The following is a 25,411-nucleotide window of genomic DNA, read 5'->3' as shown; positions in this document are numbered from 1 at the left end:
TCATTTTATTGATAGAAAATAAGACGAATCCCAAATCGACACTAAATAAACAGGAAATAAATGTCAGTACTGGCCACTGGCTTTATTACATTTCATAAAGCAAAAGAAAAACTCCTAACTATTTGGTCCCAGAAGGACCTTCCCCAGATTCGGCATCCTTGGCTCCGTCGAACAGCTTTCCCAACTCGCGAAGTCCCAGCAATAGGTAAGCTCTGGCTAGATATCCGCCTTCGTTTCCTTCAGCATTTTGGCAGACTTCGACCCTCTTGAGGAATTTCCTCTCTAGCTCTACTATACCTCGCTACATGTATCCCGATCGCTTATTGGCACTGACAGCCATGTCTTTCCACTCCTCAATCAGCATTTGGTTGGCTTCTTGTATCTCATGGTGCTCGCTTTCGCACTTCCGGATCCTCTTGCATAGTTGATTGTACTTGACCTATGCCTCGGCCCTTTCATCTATGATCCTGTGGCCCATATCAAACCCTGGCTGGCCTAGACCATCGTGATTATCTTCCAACTAGCTTAAATAGTAGGGAGCGCAACCAGCATGGTATCTGTCTGGCTCGATGGTATCTCTTCCCATGACGATCTTGCAGTGCCATATATGCTGAGCTTGGCACTTATAAGGACTATCATCAGCCTGAAAGTTAGCCTGGAAATGACTCATCTTGTCGACCCTGGGTATAACCTGTTTCCTACCAGCTTGCCTCATAAGCCAGAGAGGGACATAAGGGTATGTTCCTCGTAGACCAATGAGTAACAGGAAAGGTGCATCTCTGGATCGGGTGATGAATTCCTCGGTCGGAAACCACTCGAACATCCACTGTACCCAGCCCTCGGTTAGCTTATTGAATAATTCTACCCATCATTTGGCATCTTTTGGCTGCGCAAACATGTTGGGCATGTAATTCATTCGCTTCGGATAATGGAAAGCGATATGATCATCCCAATCTCTTCGCTGAATCTCTTGTAGGTATTCACCCCTTTAGAGATGCTCCATGAGCCAAAGCTGAAGTAGCAAATTGCAACCTTCGAAGTGTTTGTCTCCCTGTTGACACTTCTCAAGGGCTCGATATATTTCTGCAATGATCATGGGCACAATGCTGAATGGTTGCCCGCCAATTCCTTCCATTAAGGTCTTAATTACCATAGCCAGTCTGGTGTGCATTCTTGCTCTCTTCATTGGAAACACGATCACCCCAGGAAACAAAACATGAATAGAAAGACTCTTCGGTGAATATGCTCTAATGAAGTGATGGCAAATTCGTCAGGATAGGTATGGTAGGATTTGTTGTGACCGTACCTCTCATACAAATAGTCAAAGGGGATATATGATTATTTCAGACATGTAAGTTCTGGATTCTTCTTCAGACCCATTATTTTGAGGAAACCCCTGCCCTTGCAGTTCTCAAGCATTAACAAACCCATAGTTTCCCATGCTATACCGGCCAATCCTCCTATCTCTTCTAGCAAGGGTGTCATTTCAATGTCCCCGAAGCGGAATACAGACCTCTCACAATCCCAGAATAGAGTAGAAGCTTCTATGATCTTGTTGTTGGGTTGGATTTCCAGGAGAGAAGGTAGGTTTCCCAAATATTTTCGGACAAGAGTTTGATCACCAGAGTGAAGATCTTCCCACCAGCTTAGTAGTTTTGGGTGGATGTTGGTGACCATGCCGAATCTAGGGACTTCGTGCCTCATATTTCTGCAAGACAAATAAGGCTAGGCCCTTACCCCCCACCATACTCGACTATTTAATATCAACAATTGGCATAAAGCATTTAGTTCTCCAAATAAATGCACAGAACGTGGTAGTGTCCGTTTGGGTTTAGGGAAACCCAATGGACTTTGGACAAGTCTATCTTAAAGAGTCATTATGTGGACAACCTAACTGACTCGGCTAGGTTTGACCATGATGCATGCACAGTTAAAACAGAGTAAGGTTTCTATGGGGTTTTGGTACCCTTGAGAGGACAACTCAAAAGGGAAAGGCACGGAACCATCAACTACACCGCTGATCGACTGGTTTTATCGCAAATATGCCTTTTTCAAATTTAGGGGGTGATAATATCGGAAGAGCGCAACCACTCATTATAAGGGTTGCTATTAGATTTATTTAGCACGAGTGGAATATGATGTTGAGCATGATTATATAATAATTAAAAACATGTTGTCACGTATTTGCATGTTTAAGAAAGCAGTAAATACAACAGTTTCATAATTTAAAGCAGTAGTAAAGGAAAGTAGTAAAGGAAAGAAACAAAAGACAAGTCAGTTTTGCAATTGAAAAGGGGAATTGAATGCTTAAAGGAATTAAACAAGTAATTGCATATAAATTTACAATAATATTCTGAAATGGTAAAAGCCTAAAAATCCCCAGCAGAGTCACCATGCTGTCGTACCCCTTTTTCCTCGCGAAATCGGGTTTATGACATTTGGAGGGACAACTCGTTCCTTTTAGGAACTAGGTTTTTGCATTTGAAGACTTGCCACCTAATGAGTTAAGGTGCACTAGGACACCAATAGAGATTCAATTCTAAGTTTGTTTGGGTAACCAGAGATTGGGTAAGGGCTTGAACTTATCCCAAGGTGAAGGTGTTAGGCACCCCTCAGGATCCACTAGTGTGGTTCCCAGCCAGACAGTTATTGTGAATTTGGGGTGCAAATCACATATAAGCAGATAAGGCTCAAATAAGAGGGGATTCGAAACACAATAGTTTGAAAGTAAACAAAGTTTGAAAGAGCATTTAAAAGAGCTGATTTTAAATAAGAAGTTAAACAAACTTGAGAATATAAGAGGGAGAGGGTCCTAGGTTTGTTTGTAATATGGATCACGTCAATGCAATACCCGATATGACACTCCTCAAAAGAGGGGCTACACGTGGCATTAGCACACCGGTCATCATATCTATATCTACCCTTTCCCACCCCGTAAAGGTAATTAGAGCGATGGTTGGTCTCGAACACTATTGCATATTATTAACCGTCCCGTTCCTATCAGTCCCAGAGGCACTTAGGACTACTAATCCTAAAGGGGAGGGGTATTAGGCTGACTTGAAGTTTCAAAGGTAAAAATCTAAGGCGGCATACAAAACATATAAAAGACTACACATTACAGGGGAAACACATAAACACGTAAGGCTCAAGTATACCCCCTCAAACAAAAGCACATAACTAGCATGACTTGCACATACTTTTTAGGTCTGATTAAAGCACATAAAGATGAAGGAAGTTAATTATTGAGGTAGATTAGTTTATTACATAACTCAGATAAGAAGTCTGAATCAGGCCTGCCTGCTGGTTGTAGCATTTAACAAAAAACGGATTCAGTTTTACATCTATTACTTTAAGGTTTGCCTAAGTGTTTAGACGGGGTCCTGTAGGCATGATATCTACTTAATTCAGAAGGTGGTGAGACAGTGATAACTCAAAACGTACTGCTTGAAATCCTATAGGCATGCTTGCTAAACCTTGTTGAAAATAAGGGAATTATTAAGCAGACGTTCAGAATAGACAAATTTAAGTTAGACCAGTTCCAGATTCTGCAGGTGATGGTATCTACTATTATTGATTTTAATCCCTATAGGCATGATATCTAACATTGAATGTGAATAGAAATGAACCAGACTTTTACTTGGGAATCCCTATAGGCATGATTTCTATATGCTACTGATTTTAGACCCTTATAGACATGATACCTAACATTGCATATGACTAGAAACAAACAGGATTTTGCTTAAGAACCCCTATAGGCATGATTTCTATATGTTACTGATTTTAGCATGCTACTGGGTTATAACCAATTGGGCCTTAAAAAACATGATATCTAAACGGTGACAAATGTGTAGAATTTCAGATAATCCCTATAGGCATGTTATCTAGATATGAATTGAACAAGCTAGTACTATAGACATAGTTTCTAAATGTAGTATGAATATGAAGAATTAGAGAAGTCCTATAAGCATGTTCTCTAAATGCGAATTGAATAAGTAGAGAATGCAGTCCTATAGGCATGTTTTCTACCCTTGATCATGTATAATTTTCCAACCCTTTTTTTTTCACTAGCCAGCCCCAAAGGTTCATTACAAATTATTACAAACCATGAATAATAAATTACATTAGAAGAAGTATAAAGAAAAGTTACAACCAGAGGAAGCCTGATTCTTGACTTCCTCTCTGATTTATGAGATAAACCAACTCAAAATACCATCGATCCAAAGCCTTTCTCAGACTTGAGTGTGTGAGAGTTCCCTAAGGGCCTCAATAAGACCCCGGGCAGTACTCACACCCAAGTTTTGTAACCAAAATAGGTACAAGTGCAGTGTGGAAATGTCAGCCCTCATGTATCCAAGTTTAGAGGGAGCTCATGGGTCCCAAGGCAAGGCTCACATGAAGGGGGCAGAACATAAGTCTAAGAAGAGAGTGAAAAGTGCAGGAAATGAGTTTTATGAGATGAGGGAATAAAGGATAAGGAAATGATGATGAGAGACAATCATTAACACTTCAAAGAGTTGATAACTTCACACAAAGGGGCAGGGGATTGGGAATCCATTGCAAGGAGCCTATATATTTAGGCATGGGTTAACTTTGGGTATGTACAACAATAGGGAGTGCTGTCGTGCTTGTAAATAAACCAGAGCACTGGACATATAAGGGAAACATGGGGGTTATGATCTTAGGAGGATCAAGTTTGGGTCATGCTCAGCAATGTTCAATGTTGTCATGCCCTAAACTAACCACAAGTATTAATCATATTGAGGTAGGGATTTCAGATTCATAATACATTGATTCAGAACAAGAGAAAGTAAATTACAGCATGCTAAATAATGGTACTAAATTAAATACAAGTAGTAGGCAGACAAGAATGCAAGAACATTAAGTAAGCATGTTGTTTCTGATGCTGAAAACTTAATTAGAACATACCATTCAAAAAAGCAAAGTACAGTAAAGAAAAGTAGCAGGACTTCAAAATATAGCCTTGGCTTTCAGCCGGCTAAACATGCAGTAGCACAAGTAGTAGTAAAGCAAGAGAGTGTGTTTGAGTGTAAGTGTGAGTTCAGAACTAAAAGTTTTCGTGTTTTTGAAAGAGAAGGAGTAACGGGTATTTATAGTTTTTTGAAAACGAGTAAGAAAGAGGTAATAAGCTACAAACATGGAAACAATCATGATTCAGAATCAATTACACAAGTGATTGCCCTTTATTAAGAGGTCACTTGCTTAACGGCAATGACAGGTTCGAAATAAGGAAAGCAATCAATTAAAAAGCTGGCTGACAGTTGCCATAAAAGAGGTAGTAAAATAACAAGTAAGCAATTCGAGTCTAGCTATAGAGATACTCTAATTTTGGAAAGGATTCAGTAAGGCAAAATAGGAAAGAAATCAACTAACCTTAATAGATGAGTAAAATCAGAATCTCACAAAGGAAAAGTTTAAACTTAGTCACGAGTTTGAAAATTAGTCAGAGAAGGAGACTCAGTATATAAATAGGGTGCATAAACACTATACATGCAAGGCTAGGCCTATTGGCAAGAGAAAATAGCACATAATAGTACCACAAAGATTCAGTAGATAGCAACATTTGAAGCATGGCAGTCCAGTAGGTCAAGTAGTGAAGAAAACATAGAATATCAAAAGCATGCGAAGGTTTCATAGTAGCAGGTGAGGAAAACCCCTTCAGAAAAATTAGGGTTTCGAGCATATTTGAGTTTTAGAGAAGACAGAAACCCAATATTCGGAAGAATCACACAAAGGGAACTAACGATTTCGAAATAAAGAAATTCAAATCAAGTCATGCACGTAAACGAATAGTCTCAAACCCAAAACACTAGGATTTTCAACAATAGAAGAGTTTTAAAAAGAGAATAAGCAAACAAATCAGACAAAACTCAAGCAAACAAACATTCGTTTAAGAAACAGTTAAAAGAAATTAGGGGGTTCAACATGCAAACTCAAGTAGAAGAACGTTATAAGCAAACATAGCCAAACATGTCAAAGAATTATAGAAACATTTTGAAATAACTTAACAGAAACCCTAATCGAAAAGATAAGGGGTTTTAAAGGCAGAGTTTTAAAAGAAAATTTGAGAAAAATGCTTAGAAGTTCAAAGCAAACATAGATCTGAAGCAGATCTAAAAAGAAATCGAAAGAACCTTAAAGTCTAGGGTTTCAGAAGAACCCCAAGTGGTGAGAAAGGCTTTAAAAACCAATAATCTGAGCAGGAGAGTCAAGAGTCTGACTCGAATAGCCATGGCTGGCCGAAGAAAAAGTCAGAGACCACCAGAGAACAGTCATGAACTGCATTCGAACAAGGCCTGGACCAAGCTTTTTCGATATCTAGCCTTGAGACCATAAGAATTAAACACGTAGAAGCCATGAGAGGTGAATATAGATCTTCGATGACTTTGGAAACCATAGATTTGGGGAGGTATTGGGGTTGTAGTTGATGGCGGCGGCTAGGGTTTGAGAGGATTGCAGAGAGAGTTGAGAGGGAAAGGGATTCAGAAGAGGAAGAATTTGAAAATGAGGCTAGGGTTAGGGGTCGTTTGAATTAAAAAAAGGCAAGGATGGTTGTTGGCCATTGATCTAAATGATCAACGGCCTGGATCAAAACGGGCGAGTGGGAGGGTTATGAAGATGGGTCTAGCTCGGATTAAATTGTAATTGGGTCGGTGGTTCAAATGGTTTCAATTGAGTTCAATTGGGGTCAAGATTGGGTTATAATCGAAATGAAATTCTCTAACATTTAAAAGCCAATTTTCCCTATTTAATTTTAAAATAATAATAAATTAATTTCTGAAAATAAACTAAAGGTACCAAAATGATTTATAGCACATAATTAACTATTTACAAATACCAGACCTAATCTTTAGGAATATAAACGTAATTAATCTTAAAAGAGGCTAATGTTGTAATAATATACAATTTAACTTTAAAAATACTAAATGACTTTGCAAAAATATGAAAAATTATATTAACTCTATTTAAGCATAAATATGAAAATATAATAAATGAATCACCAAAAATGATAATTTGGGAATAATTATTAGGTTTTCTGGATAAAAATAGTGCAATAAATTGATTTAAAAATCTTTAAAAATTAAGAAAAAATAATAAAATATTTGGACATACTTATATACGCATACATATGCTGTTTTGAAAGTATTTTGCATTTTAAAAATGTACAGGGAAAAATTGGGTATCAACAAGTCCATGCAGGCATCATATGTTTTTTATATGAGGGACCAGGTCCTCTAGCAGTAGTTACTTTCTCAGCAAAGACTTTATTTTTCTGATGAGACTGAACCCTGGGCTTGCAGTTTTCCTTTAGGTGCCCATTATTTCTACAGTGGGTACACAACCAATAGTCGGGTACAGTAATATACTTGCTATGATGGTTGTAGGGAGTCTTCTCCCTTTGAAACCCAATTCCCTGCCTGTTTCCCCCATTGTTAACATACATGGCAGTAATAGCACCAGTGGATAGGTCCACTTAATAGATTTATCAAGATCACTCTTCCCTTTCCCTAGTTCTTCCTGAAGCTGTTCATTTTTCTCAAGCTCAGCACACAAACTGGTCTTCACCAAATTTAACTCATTTTCAAGCTTAATGTGTGCCTCACTCGCAACTTCTTTTCCCTTTTCAGAGTTTCCAGGCCTACTTTCCATTTTAAGTTCCTCAATTGTCTCCTTCGAGTCTACTACCATAACTACTAGGTCATCTCTCTCTTGCTCAATGATAGCAACTCTCTTAGTTAAAGTTTCTTTTTCTTTACTTACACACTCAATGGTTTCTTTTAAGTCAACTACAACAATCATTAGATCATCTCTTTCATGTTCTATACTGGCAATTTTCTCATCTAAGGCATCCTTTTCATTTTTTAGGTTCTCTATTGTTTCTTTAAAATCAACTATAACGACTACTAGGTCATCTATTGTTTGTTCAACTTCTCTGAATTCCATAGTTAATGTATCTGTATCATTTATAAGACTATGGTACGCATCAATTAATACATTTGCTAATGACATGAGCTTTTTAGGAGAGTAAGATTTCAGATTTCTCTGAACATCCAGAAAATTTACCTCATTATCGTCGTCATCTTCATCATCATCAGATTGTGCCATCAAGGCAAATATTAAATCATACTCAATTGCATCATTTTTCACTACTATCATTGAACTACCACCATGATCATTTTCTTCTTCAGATTCGCTGGAGGAGTCTCCCCATGCAACAAGATCTTGCTTTACAACATTGTCAACGTCATACTTTCTCTTGAAGCATTTATCAAGAACCGGGTTCCTCTTGACTGCTTTGTCAATGTTGTTATTGTACTAATATTGCTTTAGGAGAGGGCAATCCTTGATGAAGTATCTTGGCTTGCCACATTTATGATGGAGGTCATAATTTTTTGGCTTGCTAGAACTTCCCCTTTTTGGAATGCCTCCATTCCTGCGAACCATCTTCTGGAATCTTCTTGTCAAGTAATCTATATCACCATCCTCACCCCTTGAATCACTGATGTCTGTCTTGAGGACCAGGTTCTTCTCCCTCTTGGTCTCTCTTCTTTCATTGTCCTTCTTCTTCTTCATTTCATAAGTTTACAAGTTTCCAACAAGTTCATCTATGGTCAATGTCTGCAAGTCCTTCGCCTCTATAATGGCGTTTACTTTGCCTTCCCAAGACTGGCGGTACACTAAGGATTTTCCTGACAAGCTTGTTTCTCGGAATAATTTTACCAAGAGAGTGAAGTTCATTAATGATGGAGGTGAATCGAGTATGCATATCTTGGATGGATTCATCATCTTTCATTTTGAAGAGCTCATATTCAGTTGTGAGCATATCAATCTTGGATTGCTTCGCCTGTGTTGTTCGCTCGTGAGCTATCTGAAGATCCTCCCAGATTTCTTTTGTTGATTAACATGTTGATATCATGTTATATTCATCAGGACCAATGCCACAAAAAAAGAATTTTCTTTGCACAAAAATTCTTTTCTATGGCCTTTCGATCAACGTCATTGTATTCCTTCCTCGTATTGGGGATGGCTACAGCTGGGTCACCAAGGTTCTTGGTAGGAACAAAGGGTTCATAACATATGGCATCCCATAGCTCAGAATCATGAGCCATGATGAAGTCGTGAATCCTAGTCTTCCACCATCCATAATATTGTTCGTTGAACCTAGGTGGTCTGTAAGTAGACTGGCCTTCTTCGATGTTTGGGGGAGCAACCATGAGGATCTTTTCTAGGTGTTAACCTTATAGAAAGAACTTGCTCTGATACCAATTGATAAAATATAAGGGTCCATCAAACTCTATAGAAAACTAGGTTCTTTATCAGGTTCAACAAAATGTACACACACAACGATAAGTAATGACAAGAGGAATTTTACATGGAAAATACCCATCTTAACGAGATAAAAAACCACGACCTACCCTTGTAGGATTTCAACTTCACTACTGAGCAACTTTTAGATTACAACCTATGCAACCTAGGAATTAACCTCTTAATCCCTCACTAAATTGTAATACCTTATTACAAGCCACTTTATAATAACTTTATTACGAAGAATTTACAACTCGATTAACTCTAGCCAAGACTCAAACATAAAGGTTTAAGGTTTACAAGAGTTTCCTACAGAATACTTCTAAACAAGCTAAGTAGGAATTACAATTGAAGAACTAATACAAACTAACAACTCTGTTGAGGACATACAAAGACTTGATATGTGAACTGGTTTGTAGTAGCGTCGTACTTTGTTCTTGATGCACGAGACAATCATTTTTCTTGATGATTAATCACTTGGAGTACTTGAGTGAATTCTCTAAGTGTTCAAGTGAATGTGTTTTACCTTCCTTGATGTTAATAATAGATGTGTGACATCACATACAATAATGTAAGCAAGGTAGGTAAAAAGTCTTCTACAGAAAGTTAATTGTTGCACTATTCCTGTACTGTAGTATGTGCATGCAACAACTTTTCCAGCTGGAGAGTTGACTTCGTACAGTCACCTCGGGAGCTAGTAAGGACCTGTTTCCTCATCTGTTCCTTTGACTTTGGAGATTTGAACCATATCCTAAGTTGGAACCTTGTGATCTTAAGGTCTTGAGAATGTGTAGCAGGATCCTTATTTGGTTCTTGATAGTAAGTTTGTTAAATCATCAAAATATAAGACAAGGTACTTGTAACCAAGCTACTTGTAACCTATCAGTTTCCATTTTAGTTAAATGGAGAGTCAAACTTTAGCGACTTGGTAGATCCTTATCCAAGTTATTCGTCAGATGATGAAGATGAAGAAGAACTGGAGGAAATACGGAGGGAGCAAGATGAGAAGGAATGGATGGCTTTATGTCAAATAACAGGTAGATTGATTTTGATGTATTACAAAAAATACCTATATAAAGAACCTTGTCGTACATCTAGTCGCTCTAGAAATGCATTTATTCAAGAGATATTAAGAGGAAACAAGATTCATTGTTATGAAAATTTTCGATTGAGGAAGTTGGTGTTTGTTGATTTATCGAATGATTTAACTGAAAAGTATGGGCTTAAACCTCACGCAGAATGTCTATACAAGAGATGTTAGGCATGTTCTTGATGACATGTGCTCATGGAGCTGGAAATCTATTGATATAAGAAATCTTTCAACATTCGGGGAGAAACAATTCATATACACTCTCATAGTGTTTTAAAAGCCATTTGTGAGCTTGTGAGAGATATTATAAGACCACATCTAAATTATAATGATGGTGTAGGAGCTCACAAGCCATGTAACGGTCGATATCTCCCATTCTTTGGAGTAAGTGATAATTTTACCTAATTATTTTTTATTAAGCTTATAACTTAAGTTTTATAAGTATTACTAACTTAAGTTATATTTATATTTATATATGTATATAGGATTGTATTGGAGCACTTGATGTACACATGTTAAAGTAAGATTAACGCAAGGTCAAGAGATACCATATATTGGACGTAAAAATTATCCGATTCAAAATATTCTTGATGTCTTTGATTTTAATATGTGTTTACATTTGCATGGGTTGGGTGGGAAGGAGAAACTCACGATAGTCGTATATTTGGTGGCCGTTCGTAGACCAGAACTCAATTTTCCACGTCCAATTGGAAATAAGTATTATCTAGTTGATGCAGAATATCCGCACATGAAGGGATACATGGCTCCATACAAAAGATAATGTGAGATACCACCTAGCATAATTCCGCCGCAGTTCAACAAGAGAATTGCGAGAACCAAGAGGATGAATTAAAAAATTTAACTATTTGCATTCTTCTTGTAGAAATATTGTAGAACGCACATTTGAGGTATGGAAAGCGAGATGGTTTATTTTGCAAGACATGCCTTTCTATCACATTGACACTCAAAAAGACATTGTACTTGCTACTATGGCCATTTATAACTATATTAAAAAGAAATGCAATATGGATGATGCATTTCGAGCAGCTGAGAATGAGAGATATGTTTCATCTGTTGACCTGATGTTGGTACATCTTCGAAAACTAATAACAATATAAATGCGGAAAATGTGGAAGAGCAAAGTGATCTCGTTTGGATGGGTCTTCGTAATTTGATTGCTATTGAAATTGGTGAAGATTGATACTTGTAATTGTAGAGTAAAATCACTAGCTGGTTATGATTAGCAACACGCCTTAAAAGGTTATTTTGTTTAAACATTTGTTAAATTTATTGAAATATTTTTATTAAGAGAGAAATTTCTTCTATGTATTTGTCCACATATAAGTCAATGATTACCATACCTGGCATAAGAAGAAATGAACTTCCTTCTACTTTCAATGGATGTAACTGCGTCTTTAATTTGTCAAGAGTAAATGGACTAAAAGGGAAAGAGGAATTCAACAAAATAATTTGGTATTTTAAATAGGTTGAGACTTTTATGAAAATTTACTTGATAGAAAGCGGTGAAAAATGAGCATTCAAGAATTATATTTATAAAAATTATTTAAAGTAATCAATTAAATTGAAATTAAATTAAAATATAAATTATTTTTTATTTGCATTAATTCATAATTAAATATATTGTAGTAATCAGCTCCTTTATAATGTTAATAACTTTAAGGATATTTTTGTCTTTTTAATTGAAAAAATGCTTACCAGCACTTGTTTGTCAAACACTTTAACATATTTTTTTAAGCTTCAGCACTTGTATCCAAACATGTAACTGCTAATTTATAAAACAAGCTTCATCACTTAAAAGCTGACTTGTGCTTAAAAGCCACTTTTTTTAAGTCAATCCAAACGGGCTCTTGGAGTAAACAAACTTCAATCATATTGCTGGAGAGAAAAACAACCTCTGTGAAGATCAGTAAATAAAGAAAACAACTTTATTTGGATTTTCTAAAAGAGCTAAAATATGATTCAACTGAAGGGGTTGATTGATTCCATCAAGCAAAACACATCTTCATAAGTATTCCAACAAATGCATATAGTGCTATGCCCTCTTGACGACCCTAACCATGAGACCATGTTTCATTTGCATGACAATAGAAGTAGCGGGAGAGATATTTTGAGCTTCCACTAACTGGATATCATAATTATATAGGATGGTGGCTGCCGCTATTTTCATCTGAACAAATGCCATTTCTTTCCCTAAACAATCCTCGGACCCGCATTAAATGCTGTAAATTTGAAAGATGGCTCATGTTTAATTCCTCCTCGTTCTGAGATCCATCTCTCGGGTTTGAATTCTAAGCAATCTTTCCCCCATATAGTCTCCATCCTCCCCATCGCATAGAATGGTAGAATCATTCTCGTTTTTGGGGGTGACACGGTGACCGCTAGGAAGGATGTCATGTTCAAGTGGAACTTTGTGCTCTAAGAAACTGATGGAAAGAGCCTAAGAGTTTCGCACAAGGCAGCATGTAGATAGATCAATTTTTGTGTTTCTTCTTTGTTGAAAAACTTGACGTTTTCATCCTTTTTCAGATGTAGTTGTTGCTGAATCTCATCTCTAATCTTTGTCTTGACTGAGGGATTTTTAGCCAAGAGCCAGAAAAACCAAGTGAGAGCTGCACTTGTGGTGTCTCTCCCAGCAAGCATTAAATTCAAGAAAGTGTCCTGAGAAATTTTTGTAAAGTACCCAAATCTCCTTTGTTCCATAAATTGTACATTCTAATATAGGCAGTTAAAAATGTGAAATTGACCTCGTCTTTGATGGTTTTATTCATCAACTCCTCTTGCTTTTGTAAAATGCAAGGATATATGAACTGATCCAAAGCCTCCCATGCTTGAGTGAGCTTCTTCTCTTTACCAATTTGAAGCCATTTTTGCAATTTCCAACAACTTTCTGGCATTATATGTCGGTGTAAAACTGCATCAAGAGCATCGCCAAATGCCTTTTCATATGGCAAAAAAGGCAAGTCAATGGACAAGCTTCTCGGATCATGATCAAGTAACAACTTGGTGATAGAATCAAAAGTGAACCTTTGAAAAACGTCTTGTAAATCCAATGTTTTGCCTTGCTCAGCAAAAGCATAAAAAATTGGTTGAAGCCCTTTTTCGAAAGTGTACCACATGTTCCTCTCTAACAAAGTTTGAAACTTTGCATGGCTCATTATGGACAAGGTGGTTTTCCTATGAAACTCCCATAATTCATGATCAACATTAAAGATTCCATTTCCCAAGATATCAAACATTTTACGAAACTCGGGTCCCTTTGGATAGTTTGAGAAGTTTTTACTAAATATACGTGTATTGGGAAAAATTGCATTTATATATGCAAGTGATATGTTGAGACATGTGAACTGGTCAAATAGTCAAAGAATTATAATTAGTCAAGAGGCACGGACAGCAGTAGAAACGAGCAAAGGCAAAGGAAGAGGCACGAGAGGATATTTGAAGGATTCAGCGCCCGTACCTATTTAAATCATTTATCAAAATGAATGGATCTGACCATAATAAAGAGCGCAGATACGGAATTCGACAGGCATTAAATACTGGATACGTTAGAGAATTTGAATTGATTACAATGATTGTGTAACGTAGCATTCAATGTCTTTAATTATTCATAATAGCCTCGTTATGATTTGGAGGAAACACATATCTTCAAGATACCTATAAAAGGGAGGTATCTGGTCACTTATAAACACAAGACACAATCAGAATATACTTTGATTCACTTGTTTTTCTCCTGATTACACTCTGGTTACTCTAAATTACTTTCTTCTACATATTCTTTTAATTATCAGTAACCCGCGTTCTTCTAAATTCTAAATTTGACTGAAATTCTATTTTTTGGTTAAACAAATTGGTTCCGTTACCGGAAATCTGATAATCTATTTTTTTTTCACTTGACCTTCCTTGTTACATCAATTATGTCGAATAACAATGACAACACCACAGGAAACCAAGAGAACCAACAAATTAAGGGAGATCCATAGAATATTAACATTCAAGTTCCTATTTCGCAGGACTCTCCACGGCAATCTCGTGAGGGTACTCCTGATGGATCTCAAATAAATGAGTATACTCAATTTGAAAATGCTGAAGCTGTTGATGAAGCTTTGGAGAAATTAATTACTGCTCAGGTCAACAAAGCTGTTGAGGCGCTTGTTAACCAGTTACCTAGTGCAACACCCACACCCTCTCCAATTAATAACACTATAGAAAACCTTCGTTCCGGGCTTGTTAACTCAGGCAACGGTGGAACTCCCAGTAAACCGCAGGAGAGAGAACCAGGTAATGTAATTAATTCTGATTTACAAAATTTAGTACTAACCTTGCAGAAACAGCTCAAGGAACAAAGTGAACGCAAAGAGCAGATACCTGGGGTGCCGCCCATAATCAAAGGGGTAGACATGGACAGATATTCGCAACAACCCTATAAGCCGAGTGCTGCCCCACTCCCAAATCCAAAAAAGTTCAAAATGCCTGATATTCCAAAGTATGATGGAACAACAGACCCATGAGACCACGTGATTGCATTCACAACGGGCGTAAAAGGCAATGATTTGACTAAGCAGGAGATCGAATTGGTATTAGTCAAGAAATTTGGTGAAACACTCACCAAAGGAGCACTAACATGGTATTTCCTTTTACCTGAAAATTCTATAAACTCTTTTGCTGAGCTTGCAGATTCTTTCATCAAAGCACACTCGGGTGCCCAAAAGTGGAAAAATGAATGGAGGATATTTTCAAAATTTTGAAAGGAGATTCAGAATTGCTTAGAGAATTCGTGGACAGATTTCAACGCGAAAGAATGACATTGCCGCGTGTACCGCAGCTATAGCTTTCACAAGCAATTTGAATGAAAAAAGCTCGGAAGCTACGAGGAGACTCAAGGAAAGCCTTCGAGAATTCCCAGCTACAACGTGGAATGATGTTTATAACAGGTATAGCACGAAGTTGAGGATTGAGGAAGATACTGTTCCCTGATCTCAAAAAGAGGAAAGTATACTTTCAAGACGTGCAGAGAACGAAAAAAGATCCGACAAAAATAGGTACGAGCCCTACATGGGACTTGCGGGGAAAAACTCGCGGTCAAAAAAGGATAATCAAAGGCATGATCACAGATCAAGAAACAGAGAATCAGGTTCTTCATTAAGATTTAGGAACGAGCGAAACAACTATGAGTCACGGGATGATGATAGAAATTTAAAAGCGAGATTTGGAGGTTACAACTTCAACGTCAGCACCTCCGAGCTCGTAGCTATTTTGAAAAGCATGGGAGATAAGGTCCAATGGACAAAGGAAATGAGATCGAATCCAAACAGGCGCAACCCTGACCGTTGGTGCAAGTTCCATAATGATCACGGGCATAAAACAACAGATTGTAGATTTTTACAAAGTGAAGTTGATCATTTATTAAAACAAGGATATCTTACTGAGTTGTTCAGCGAGAAAGGCAAGCAAACTTACATGAAGAATAGGCAGGAGCCTCCCAAACCACCTTCTCCCAAAAGAACTGTTAACGTTATAAGTGGGGGTAAAGATATCAATGGTGTGTCATATACTGCAGCTAACAAAACTTCCAAAGTAACGATTACTCAAGGGAAACAGGTGCGACATGTTCTAGAAGAAGGCAATATTACATTCAATGATGCAGATACAGATGGCGTATTAATCCCTCATAACGATGCACTAGTAATATCTTTAATTGTGCATGATACTAATGTGAAACGAGTTTTGATTGATCCAGGTAGTTCCGTAAACATTATTTTGGTAAGAGTGCTACATGAGATGCAAGCTGAAGATGGAGTAATACCAAAGGCGCATACTCTATCTGGATTTGATAATTCCAGTGTCGTCACAAAAGGAGAGGTAACACTCACCACTTTTGCTGAAGGGGTCGTCAAAGATACAAAGTTCCAGGTAGTAGACAAGGAGATGGCTTACAATATGATTCTGGGGAGACCATGGATCCATGAAATGGATGTTGTTCCTTCAACCTTGCATCAAGTTATCAAATTTCCATCGCCATGGGGAATTTGTCAAATTCGCGGAGATCAACATACGTCCAGGGATATTAACTCCGTTGTAGATATAAGCACAAGAAGTGGAGGCAAATAGCAATCACAGAAGGCAGTTGAGGACATCACAACACAAACCTCAACTGAACAAGCGCGAACAGATATAGACTCAAGGCCTGATACCATTCAAGAACCATAAGAGAATGAAGATATCAAAACAACGATAGAGGGATTAGAACCTGTCGTATTATTCGCTCAATGTCCTGATAAAAAGTCTATGTCGGAGATAATCTTGACCAAGGAATGAAAGGTAAGTTAATTGAATTTTTGAAAACTACAATGGACTACTTTGCTTGGTCCCACTCTGACATGACAGGAATACCACCGGAGGTGATGAATCATAAACTAAATGAAGATCCATCATATCCTCCCGTGAAGCAAAAGAAAAGAAAGCAGGGAACTTTCAAGAATCAGGTGATTCAAGAAGAAGTCCAAAAATTGCTAAAAATTGGTTCCATTCGAGAGGTGAAATATCCTAACTGGTTAGCCAATATTGTTGTGGTTCCAAAGAAAAACTGTAAGTGGTGGGTTTGTGTAGATTATACAGATCTTAACAAAGCCTACCCTAAAGATTCTTTTCCACTACCACACATAGATCAATTAATTGATGCAACTGCAGGTCACGAATTGTTAAGTTTTTTAGATGCATATTCAGGTTAATCACATTAAAATAGATCCGACAGATGAAGAAAAAACTTCATTCATAACAAACAGGGGGACTTATTGTTATAAAGTAATGCCTTTTGGTCTAAGAATGCAGGTGCAACGTATCAGAGGTTAGTTACCAAAATATTTCAGGAACATTTAGGAAAGACAATGGAGATATATAGATGATATGCTTATCAAAACTCAGTAGTCAAAAAATCACATATCACACTTATCTGACACATTTTCAATTTTGTGCAAATTTAATATGAAGTTAAATCCCGAAAAATGTGCATTTGGCGTTACATCAGGCAAGTTTTTGGGTTTTCTTGTTTCTAATCGTAGAATTGAAGTAAATCCTGCACAGATTAAAGCCATTAAGGAAATCCCTGACATACTTTCAAACAAGAAAGAAGTTCAAAGATTAACAGGGAGAATTGCGGCCTTGGGAAGATTCATCTCTAAAGCATCAGAGAAGTGTTTTAAATTCTTCTCAGCTCTTAAGAAGCAGGATCATTTTGAATGGAATGAGGAATGTCAACAAGCACTTAGGAATTTGAAAACGTACTTATCAAATCCACCTTTGTTGGCAAAACCAAAGGCTGGGGAAAGTTATTCCTCTACCTTGCTATTTCAGAGGTGGCGGTAAGTGCTGTTTTGGTCCGAGAGGAGCAAGGTAAAAAATACCTATCTATTACGTAAGTAAATCTTTGTTAGATGCAGAAACGAGGTATCCTCAGTTAGAAAAACTTGCACTTGCGTTAATCATGACATCTAGAAAGTTAAGACATTACTTTCAGTGTCATCCTATCGTTGTGGTAACTACCTACCCTTTACATAACATATTACATAAGCATGAGTTATCAGGTAGGTTAGCTAAGTGGGCAATAGAGTTAAGTGAATACGAAATTGCATACCAACCTAGAACTGCTATAAAATTACAAGTATTAGCTGATTTCGTGGCTGATTTTAGTCAGGGAATATAGTTAGAAGCAGAAAAAGAATTACAAGTGTTCAATGGAGCTAACCCAGGAACTTGGACTTTATTCACTGATGGCTCATCTAACGTGAGAGGAGCAGGTTTGGGGGTAGTATTATTACCACCTACGGGTGAAACCATTCGGCAAGCTATTAAATGTCATTCCATAACTAACAATGAGGCAGAATTTGAAGCTATGATTGCAGGTTTAGAACTGGCACGGGAACTTGGCATAAATTAGATTATAATCAAGAGTGATTCACAACTCGTAGTTAATAAAATGCTGGGGACTTATACAGCCAGGGAAGCAAGGATGCAGCAGTACTTGGAAAAGGTACGGGAATTGATAAAACAGTTTCAAGATTGGAAAATTAGACAAATACCCAGGGACGAAAATCTTGAAGCAGACGCCCTGGCAAATCTTGCATCTGCGGCCGACGTGGTAAACGATGCAAATGCCTTAGTAATACATTTATTTCATTCAGTTCTTGATCCTGATATGAATGAGGTAAATTTTAATAACTTAACCTGGGATTGGAGGAAATAAATTGTTGCTTTTTTTGTAGTATGGAACCGTCTATGATGACAAGAAAAAGGCTTATGCGCTTCGAAGGAAGGCCGCTCGGTACTGCTTAAAACAAGGCAATCTATATCATAAAATGTTCGGTGGACCCTTAGCAAGATGCCTTGGACCTTCGCAAACAGAGTATGTAATGAGAGAAATACACAAGGGTCATTGCAGGAATCATGCAGGTGGAAGATCACTAGAAAGAACCTTAATTAGGGCAGGTTATTACTGGCCTAAAATGGAAGAGGAAGCAGAAAGTTTCGTGGCCAAATGTGATAAATGCCATAGGTACGGTAACAATATGCATAGACCTACGGAATTATTACATCCGGTCATTGCGCCATGGCCATTTATGAAATGGGAATCGATATAGTAGGTCCATTACCGCAAGCGAAAAGACAGGTAAAAGTTTTGCTTGTTCTCACTGATTATTTTACTAAATGGGTAGAGGTAGGTGCATTCAAACAGGTGCGAGAAAAGGAAGTCAGAGATTTTATTTGGTGGAATATCATATGTCGATTCGGCGTACCAAAGGAGATCATATGTGATAATGGTCCTTAGTTTATTAGAGATCAGATCACGGAATTTTTTTAAAGTTGGCAAATTAAAAGGATTATGTCAACACCCTATCATCCGGTGGGTAATGGACAAGCAGAATCAACGAACAAAGTCATTATCAACAATTTAAAGAAACGACTAGAGGAATCAAAAGGAAACTGGCCTGAAGTGTTACCTGGAGTTTTATGGGCATATCGCACAACTGCAAAAACAAGTACAGGTGAAACACCGTTCTCATTGGTTTATGGAGCTGAGGCTTTAATTCCAGTTGAGATAGGGGAACCAAGTGCACAGTTCACATAGACGACACAAGAATCTAATGATGAGGAGATGCGGGTCAACCTAAATTTACTCGAGGGGTGAAGAGAAGCTTCTTTAATAAGAATGGCAGCACAAAAGTAAGTTATAGAACGATACTACAATAGAAAAACACGCCTCAGGTTCTTCAAAATTGGGGACTTCGTGCTTAAAAAGATTTTTCAGTCTACAAAGGTAGCTAACATAGGGAAATTATGTCCAACATGGGAATGACCCTATAGAGTGCGTGATGTTGTAGGAAAAGGAGCATATGAACTGGAGACAATGGATGGCAAGATACTACCTTCGCATCGGAATGCTGTTCATTTAAAGAGATACTATTTCTAAGAAAAACCCACGGTCAGGTATAACCATTTTAAATTCATTTTTAAATTGTTAAAATTTTACTAACAATTTTAGATGATAGGCAAAACACTAATCCGTACTAAATGATGAGTCACGACCTGTAAGGCACATGGAGTAACCTAAAATTCCTGGCCTAAGGTTACAATTATTCTGATAGAAATGCAAACGGGTTATGCAGTCTTCATCTATAATCGTCCCTCCGAGTCCGGTATGTTTTTCCTTTTCAGGAAAAGGACCAAACGAGAGAAACTATTAAGTGCTCGAGGCTTCATACTTCAACACTCAAACACTTGGGGGACTACATAATATACACAGACATGTGTATAAAGAAGGCAAAGAAGATTAAGGAAAAATCAAGCCTAAAAGAGTCAAGTGTAGAGTAAAAGTCATAAAGCCACGAGCTAAGGCCAAAGAAAAACCTCACTATAGTTAGGGTAAAGGCTATATACTAAAATGGGTTATAAGGAAAAACCCTGTGTCTGTTATTCTTCTTTTAAATCTGTTACAAGAAAAACAGTTACGAGAAAGTTATAGATGTAATTCAAATACATGTAAAGTTTTATTCGAAACTAGACAAGGTTCAAAAATAAAAACTTGTCAAAGTTATTTCAGAGAAGCATGTGTATTCCTATTTCTTTTGTCGTATGATAATACCATTATAAAGTTGAGACGTCTTCTTCATTAAGTATTGGAATATAAAAGGGCCCTCTTTTATAAAACTCATGTTTAAATTAATCATGAGGTTAACAGAAGCATTTTTCGAAAAATAAAAATGCAAATTATTCTGTAAGTCCTTAAAAATAAAGGCGAGAATAAAGCAAGCAGAAGTTTAAGATAAAAAAACTTGTTAATATGTAAATAAATCTAAGACTAAGTTCGAACTTAGTCATAAAACTACGAAATTGTTTAGATTACCCCATTAAAAGACTTGGGGACTGAAGTTCCTAAAATCAACCCTCAAATGAAGTTAAGGGTTTGATTACAATCTTCCAAAATCAAAACAAAAATAAAATCATTTGAGTGATCAAAACTAGTCACTGAGAAGTTTGTGGTATTGAGGCAGGAACGTCGATAGTAGCAAGCTCAATTTGGGCAGGTGCATCAGCAGGCGCGACTTCAACTTGGCTTGCAGCAACGGGCTCGATCGGGTTTGAAATAGTCATGATACCCGTATCATCTTCAACGTTCATGAGAGCTTCAGCCACGGGAACTTCATCCATGGGAGAAGGGAAGTCCTAAGTTTGTTGAGCTTTTAATGGTTTCGTTGATTTTAGCTAACTCCAACTTTGAAGTTTTCTTGGCCAGCTTCAAGTAGGGTATCACGACGGAAATTCAAAAAAGCCCAACTTGCCTCAACAACAGATTTTTCTTCAAGGATCTCATAATCCTTTTCCCAAGCAGCGATCTCATTTTTTAGCTCTTCATTTTCAGCCAAGGCGGAGCTGTGGGAAGCTTGAAGAGAGGCGTGGGAGCATTCTAAAGCACGCACCTTATCAGCAGATATTCTGAGGTCTTCTTGTGCTTGAGTCAAATTTTGCACAAGCTCCCCAGCGTAAAATTCTTTTTGATTTAAAAGAGCCTTTAATTCTCTGATCTCTTCACTAGCTTTAGATAGCTGCTTTGAAAAGGAGGACTCGAGACGCTCTTTGTCTTTCTCAGCTTGGTGTGAAGAAGCTTTTGTAACTGCCAATTCTGAAGTTAAAGCCCGTACTCGCTGCTCTAAGGTATTCTTACTCTCTTGTAAGCTCTCTATATCAAGCTGAGCACTCTCAAATTGCCCCTTCAAATTGGTTGCTTCCAATTGAGAGTCGCATGCTATCTTCTCCAAAGGAGCAATTCTTTTCATCAATTCTGTGCCGTTAAGATTGGCCTAAAAAAAAGAGAAGAAGTAAGAATCCCAAAGATGAAAAATTTTGCAAAGTAAAAAAGGGAGAGAAGGAAAATACCTTCAGAATGGCATGCACGATATCATTCATTAATGTCAAGGAACTGTGGCTCTCCAACTTTGCTTTTTCAATTGGGCCAATAAGAGGCTCCAGCCATACATCCGCCTGACCTGACTTTCTCAAAAGGTTGTTCTCAGCAGGAATTTCAATAGTTACCCGCCTCATAGCGGCACTTCTACTTGAAGACCCCGTTTCAATATGATGAACTATAGGAGGGGGAATAGTCAAATGAGGAGCCGGAGAAGAGGTGAGAGCAGTAGAAGAAGGAACAAAAATAGATGGGGCCGGTAAAGAAGGAATCACAGGCACGGGTAATGAAAAAGACGATAAAGGTACTTCGTCTAAAACAAGCCCGACATCTTCACGACCAAATCCACTGATGAAAAGTTGGTTGATAGACTCACGAGTATCGCGGGGAGTGATGTCATCATCAGGAATTATTATTAGGGTTTCAACAGGTTCGGTAAGAGAAACCAAAACTTCAGCTTCGTCATCGGAAATGATGCGTCTCCTAACTTGTGACCTCGTTATCAAGGAACTCTCATTTTCCTCTTCTTCAGAATTTTTCTCTTCAGCAGCCTTCCTTTTCGCAGAAGAGGAACCCAAGACTATTTCTCGGGCTCTCTCTAAAGAGATACGGGTTCCCGAAGGAGTACGAGTCCCCAAAGAGACACGAGAGGCTGCAATTGCTTCAGCAGTAACCCCTCGAATAGCAAATCATGACAAAAAAGGATAAAAGTTAAAACAATAAAGGAGAATATAGGCACGAAAAGAACAAAATGTGAACTCTTACCATGAGTTTTTACCTTCCAACCAAAGCGGTTAGAAAGTGTTTTCCAAGATCTACCGTCCATTGGCGCGATCTTCAGCAATTTATCTACCCAATCATGAAAATTGGGAACATCCCCTACAACTCCCATGGTTGCTAAAAAAAGGGGGAGAGGTAAAATTAGAAAAGCTGATAAACTTGAAAGAATAAGGTACGAGAGGGATAAAAGACCTACGTGCAAAATTTCACTTCTCAGGGAAGGGAACATTATCTTTACCCACTAAACCAACAGTGGGGGCAGCAATAAATCGGGCATACCAGCCACGATCCTTGTCATCTTCAAGGCTACCAAAACCCTCTTACTCCTGGCTACTAGTGTAAAAATACCATTACGAAAAAGCTTAGGTGAGTAAAGATGAATCAAGTGAGGGAAAGTAAAAGGAGCTTCAGCTTTAGTGGCTAAATGCCTTCAACAGGCAACAACCCTCCATATGATTGGGCTAATTTGACCCAAGCAGACATTGAAGAAACGGCATAATTCAAGAATGACTGGGTTGATTGCTGGTCCAAAACCTAAAGTAAAATGTAAGTGTAAACAAAAGAGAACACAGTTAAATAGGAAGTAATTCTCTGATTCGGATTAGGGATAATAATGGGAAAATCATTACTCCAATGACAGTTCTTACGAATCACAGGAGTCAAAACCTCTGTAATTTGAGTAGGGTAAGTATCGATACGATCTAATGCAGAAACCTGGTTTCTAAGAGATTCCATGTCATGGTAAAAAGACAATTCTGAAGGGACTATCTCATCTACTTAAGGTTTGCGTAAAGGTTCAGAATGATCTTTACCCCTAGAAGAAGATTTGTGAGAAAGGGAACCTCTGGTTCTATAGGAAGGACCAGAATCAGAAGAAGGCATAGACGAACCACCTCGAGTAGATCCTAAACTACGAAGTCTATCTCCCCTTCTGTGCCTAACAGGGGCATTGGGGAAGGAGTCAGTAATGAAAACTCTCTCAGGGTTAGGGCTTGGAGAAGACATATCGAAGAGGAATGATTTAAGGAAGAAGTCAACAGAGATTTGGAGAAATAAGTGTTCAACAAGATTTATGTGATAAAAGACAAGGGAAAAAAATTATATTTATACCGATAAGCAACTGCCAAAAGTAAAAGTGCGGAGGTGGAAAGACCATAATTATGATAACTGGCATTTCGTTAATAGTGGAACTGTAAAAACCTTGAAAAAGGCTGCAAAAACTGCAGAGCCAATGGAAAATTGATACGTGTACGAAATATTAAATGGAAGTGACAATTGAAATGTCAATTTTGTCATAGCATTAATGGTGACAAAAATTCTCGTTTTAATGAAATCCACTTCCCAAAGGAATGGATTCAGTGCCCGTACCTATTTAAATTATTTATCAAAAGGAATGGATCTGACCATAATAAAGAGCGCAGATACGGAATTCGACAGACATTAAATACTGGATACGTTAGCGAATTTGAATTGATTACAATGATTGTGTAACGTAGCATTCAATGTCTTTAATTATTCATAATAGGCTCATTATGATTTGGAGGAAACGCATATCTTCATGATACCTATAAAAGGGAGGTATCTGGTCACTTGTAAACACAAGACACAATCGGAATATACTTTGATTCACTTGTTTTTCTCCTGATTACACTCTGGTTACTCTAAATTACTTTCTTCTACATATTCTTTTGATTATCAGTAACCTGCGTTCTTCTAAATTCTAACTTTGACTGAAATTCTATTTTTTGGTTAAACAATATGATGAATATTTGAAGGATCACAAGTAAAAACATGTCCAAGTTGGCAAACATAGGACCTTGGAACTCATAAGTGGCCCCAACTTCTATAAGTATCTGAGTCATATATTCATGCATACGATGAAGATTCATAATAAGTTCTAGTAACATCCGGATGAATGGCCAATTTGTTGGTTCTGACGATGTTTTTGTCCATCTATGTCGTAGGTACCATGTAATAAAATAAGTGAAACAAAAAATTATCAATAGAAGAGGAGAGTATTCAAGGAAATCCATTGCGGATGGGAGGGTTTTTTTTCTTTTTGGTCAAGCTAGCTTTGGTTCTGCTTGTAATTTTTGTAGGAATGAGCAATTCATTACCTTCAAAAAATTTATATAGGAGTTGCAATATTCGCACCTTAAGTTGGAGCGGGGCCCAATATTATTTAAAAGTGTGATAATTAGTTGAGGGGTTTGACAATTGACATAGATTTTACCGTTCTTGAATAAGGAATGGGCAATTTCACTTAAGAACAGTGTGGTGGATCTTGAATTCTGAATTCATGGGAGCTTAACTTTTTTTTAACGTAAAGTAGTATCAATTGTGATGACCCAAAAGGTCATCTTATGTTTAAGAACTTGATTCTATGTTCCGAAGCCTTCCAAACTTCATTTTATTCCTCCTTGATTTGCCTGCGCAGTCCGGACGCGTTTCCGGAAAGCTTTTATGTAAAAAATTGATGAAATAATAATTTTTGGCCTAAAAAATTAATTTTAGTTGACTTCGGTCAACATTTTGAGCAAACGGACTTGGACCCGTATTTTAATAGTCATGTTGGCCGTAGTAAAATATGGGACCTGGACGTATGCCCGGAATCGAATTTCGAGGTTCCTAGCCCGAGAATTGAATTTTCGATAAAAATTGTAAGGCTGAAATTATAATGGTTTAAAGAATTTGATTAATGTTTGATCTTGTGTATCGGGCCCGTATTTAGTTCCGGATCC

At 37.6% G+C, this 25,411-nt stretch overlaps 1 pseudogene; it reads right to left on the bottom strand.

Annotated features, from left to right (window-relative positions):
* Window positions 1–12,467: 12,467 nt before the first annotated feature.
* On the bottom strand, window positions 12,468–24,703 carry LOC107809647 (alkane hydroxylase MAH1-like; annotated as a pseudogene).
* Between the last annotated feature and the right edge of the window lie 708 nt (window positions 24,704–25,411).

Source organism: Nicotiana tabacum, chromosome 6 (genome assembly GCF_000715075.1).
Source record: "Nicotiana tabacum cultivar K326 chromosome 6, ASM71507v2, whole genome shotgun sequence".
Lineage (NCBI taxonomy): Eukaryota > Viridiplantae > Streptophyta > Magnoliopsida > Solanales > Solanaceae > Nicotiana > Nicotiana tabacum.
The sequence above is the reverse complement of the archived record's forward strand: the minus strand, read 5'-3'. Positions and strand labels throughout refer to the sequence as shown.